This window comes from Coffea arabica, unplaced genomic scaffold (assembly GCF_036785885.1).
Source record: "Coffea arabica cultivar ET-39 unplaced genomic scaffold, Coffea Arabica ET-39 HiFi ptg000009l, whole genome shotgun sequence".
Classification (NCBI taxonomy): Eukaryota; Viridiplantae; Streptophyta; class Magnoliopsida; order Gentianales; family Rubiaceae; genus Coffea; species Coffea arabica.
The window spans coordinates 50,348-54,924 of NW_027266158.1; positions in this window are offsets into that span (position 1 = coordinate 50,348).

The following is a 4,577-nucleotide window of genomic DNA, read 5'->3' on the forward strand; positions in this document are numbered from 1 at the left end:
ATCATCAATCCAAGGGTGGGAGTTCATAGAGCCCACCATCAAAATTTTCCGACATGAAATAAAACAAATAACATGTAATTTTGGCAAATAATTCCACCACAATAAATCTGTCATCGACTAAACAGAATTTCCAGCAGCTAATTGGTCATAAATCCAACTTTTTACTCGGCTAAAACATGATATTAAGTACTCAATTTCGGCATGCAATTTCTTAACTAGCCAATTAACATTTCCAGTTCAAAATTAGATTCAAACAACAGTTATAATCATCCCAAAAATTCCAGAATTTGTTCACCTATTCTCGGCTAGGTTGCATGCAACAGATTCCTTGTTTCCTTTTCTTTTTCTTACTTAACCGCGCTAACGAACGGCATGCAAAGCTTAAACACTTAATTCTTAGTTAGTTAATCGCAATTACAAGCTCAGATTACTTCAATTAAGCAAGATCAAGTCTGCATTTCTGATTCAAGCTCACGGCAATATCCATTTCCATCAAACCAGATTTTCCTCATGCTTTGATTTCATCGTCCAAACGCACAAACTCAACAGGCAAGCTTTTAAACAGCTTCTTCTACCAGTAATTAGTTAATCTAAGTCTCGAATTTACCTCAGCTAGAAGGTCAGTTCATGCAACAAGAAAAGCTGAAGTTTCTCTCCTCTCGGCTAAGCTCACGCACGCGATGGATGCAGCTGTGGTGTTGCGGTTAGAAAGGATTGCAGCTGGTGGATCTGGCGAATGTAGAAGGAACTCACGCTCTGTCTCTCTCTCTTTCTCCCTCTTGCTGACGGACAGAATTAGGAAAGCTCACGGTTCTCTCTCTCTCGGTTCCTCAAGCAAATCGCACCAGCTCCTCTTCTTTCTTTCACACCAAGGAGTTGCAGTTTCCCCCTCTCACTCAACTCTCTTTTGTGCGTGGGAATGGAATGAAGATATCCCTCTCTCTCTACCTCACACTCTCTCGGCTTCAGCTGGAAGCAAAGAGCAACCAGAAATACTCTCACTCTCTCGGCTATATGGAGCAAAACAAGGTGAAACTTTGGCAAATGTTTCTCTCGGTCAAGACAAATGGAATAGAGTTGGTTGCATGGTTATTTATTCAAGTATTGAGACTTTAATGGTCTTTTAACATTAAAGTATTTATTTGCTAAGGGGTTGGAATCTTATCATCTTTAAGTATTGTCTCAAACTTTAGTTTATTCTAATTTACATACCCCTATAAGAGTTTTTCTCACACCATCCTAGGTATTTCCAATTTAAGCGCGAGGAAATAAAAATTCTTAAGAAATGCCTATGACGGTAATATAACTAACTAACCTTTGAACGCTTAAATATAAAATAACCTATTTTGAGATTAATGCACAAGTCTCCAATTTTTCCAAGTTTATTGTATTATTTATTTTTATAACAATAAATTCTAACTAATACTAATATCTAATGGTGTAGGTGATACAATTTCCAAAGGTATTACCGGTTTACTCGTTAACGAAAAGAATTAATTAAACATGTATTTTAATAAATAAAAGAAAATGGAACATGTATTAAATTTTAAATAAGGAATAAAATTGTCAAGCTCTCACTCAAAATTCTTATCGTTATTCTTAGTTAAATCAGGATATTTCTAAATTCTCAATTTTTATAATAATTCAATTAGGCTTTTAATTTAACCACTTATTCGTTATATGTAATTTCTCGAATCGATTATTTACTCCAATCGCGTATTTACTATTTTCACTTAACGAGCCTACAGAAATTAAATTTCGAAACGAATCGCTTTAAAAAAAATATAACTAAACTATGGATACGTTTAATTAGACCTAAAAAGCTTAGAAAATAATACTCGGAGAAATCGGGTGAGTAAATACTTATTTTAGCCAGTAAAATAAATAAAATAAGCAAAATTTTCGGGTCCTCACACGAACTCTATTTTACATTCTTAAACTTGTATCATTTTCTCATTTTGCACTTTCAATAATCTTAAACTTTTAATTTTGGACCTTTACACCTTAAATTCCAAAGTTTGTCTCATTTAAATCTAATCAATAATTAAGTTTGTAAAATTTTTGGGTTTGGTTATCTTGATTATTGATAGTAAATGTGTAGAAAATTCGGCAAATTTTTGTTACTGATAGTAAATGTGTAGGAAATTTCTAATTGGAGGCTACGAATTCAATTCCCTATGAAAAATGTGGTTCCAGTGACTAATACATCATGTTTAGTTTCTATTTTTAGAATGCTATTCTGACCCTCTCAAATTATTATTCCACAAAATAAGCAAAGTCGTTACATAATTTAACCTTTTATCACTATATAAGCCTATCATGAGCAACATTCAACTCGAACCCGAAAAGCTTAGAAAATTTTGATATTGCAAGTCAAAAAGACCATCTCATTGTTCATTCGAGATGGTGAAGTCTTGCAATAAAATCCTTTTGCTTTGCATTGTTGCACTTTTATTAAGTGCACCGTCTTCATATGCTGATAATTGAATCTCAAATGGTGCTCTGAATGGAGATTCAATTCCATGCGAAGGACAGAACAAACAAAATTGTAAACCAGGAAAACTAGCAAATGGCTATAATAGAGGCTGCAGTCTAGAAGAGCATTGTCAAACTGGAAAATCATAAAATTGAAGGCTAAACTAGTTGGTTCTTAGAAGAATCATATTCTTCCTATTATGGAAAGAATTGGGCTAATACCATCTATAGTATTCTATGTTTAATGATAAGTTAAAAGAGATAGTCATAGTGGTAAATACGCATGGCTTTTTCCTCTTTACCAATTTTGTGATAAACAAGTGGTTATTTGGTGTTGCAACTTGCACATTTCCAAGTTTCATCTTACACTTACGGATTATAGTTCATCTTTCTTTTTCATGACTTGCAAGTTTTGATTCCTTCTTTATTGCATATGTGTCATAGGATTGAAAAATATGCATCTCACCGTTGCATGGAAACTTAGAAAATGAATTATTCGTGTTTAACATGGATGGAAAATCATTTTTAAGTGTTAACATGACAAAAGATATTGGGTTGAGTGCTTTAAAATGGTCTTGTAACTATTTGGTTCTTACTTTTGTCTTTAGCTCACTGTATTGTTGTTCAAATTATTTTGTCGGCTCTTTCTTGTGAAACATGGCGAGCAAGGAATAAGACTTTCCAAGAGGGTGATCTTATGTCTTCTGAATGCATATTGTTGTTAGCAACAGAACTAGGATTTTTATTTTGGGATGGGGAGTGATCACCAAATACATGATATTACAAGCTTATCCTGTTTGGAGTCAAAATTTTTGGTTATTTAAGCAATCATTATAAGAAAATCCAAAAGCCAAAAAATCATCTACAAAAATCTCCAAGATCTTCTCAATGTAATTGAAGAAATTAGCCATCAAGCATCGTAGAAAGGCAGTCAGTGCATTACACAAACCAAATGACATTCATCTAAAAGTGAAAGTATCATAAGAACACATGAATGTGGTCTTCTCTTTATACTTCAAAGTGACGAAAATTTGGTTATACCTTGAAAAGCGATCAAGAAAATAATAAAATTCGTAACCATCCAAATACTTTAAAATTTAATCAAGAAAAGGTAAAGGAAAATGATATTTTCTTGTAATCGCATTTGACTTTCATAACAACAGTGGGGCCTAAGTTTGGATCCATGGTAAGGTATGGCATAAGATTATCCATAGATTAATTGTGTTTAATTTTTTGCTTCATAGATTTTATTTGATACTCCCTTTTTAAAATTCTCTTCACCAATCCTTATTTTGTAACGTTAGTCCAATATTAGAAAATCTTATGAAAACTGATATAGACGCTAAACAACAATCGTAGATACTAAAATAGTGACGTGCAAAGATTGTATTAGTGTTTGCTCTAAGATCAAGTTGTGTTTTTGCACTTGGATGCCTTAACGCGCTGTGCTGGACCGCCTGCACCTCCAAGGCAATATGCTTGACATGGAAGAGTTATTCTTTATTTTTGGAAAAACTAGTGATTTTTTTTTTATTCTGGCAATGACTTAGATATACCATCTATTGAAATCTTTTAAAGTTCAACATGTAATGGACATTATAAATTTATATTGGGGTTTCGATTTAGCGTTTCCTCCTTACTACATTTTTAACCACTTGCAAGTTTTGATTTAATTTGCTACCGTTATTATGCAATTTGTACAATATCTTAATTTGCAACAGGCTATTGCACGGATACTTGTATACTACTTGCCTCTTTCACTTGGATGAGCAATCATAGATGTGGCTTCAATATTGAACATGTCCATCCTATCGTGAAACAAAGTAAAAAGAGAGAGAATAAGAAAGTGGCTCCAATGCCTTGACATGCTATCGTAACTTTTGTGCTCCTGTTTTAGTTGGCAAAGAAAGATAACAACGGAGGGAAAAAAAACTGGAGAATTGTAATTTTGGTCTCTAATGTTTGGTCTGTGTGTCAAATTAGTTCCCAATATTTGATCTAAACAAATATAGTCCCCAAAGTTTGTAATTTTAGGCAGATTTAGGACAATAGACGATAATAGAACAATGACAAACGGCCAACATCAAATTACCATTAGTCAA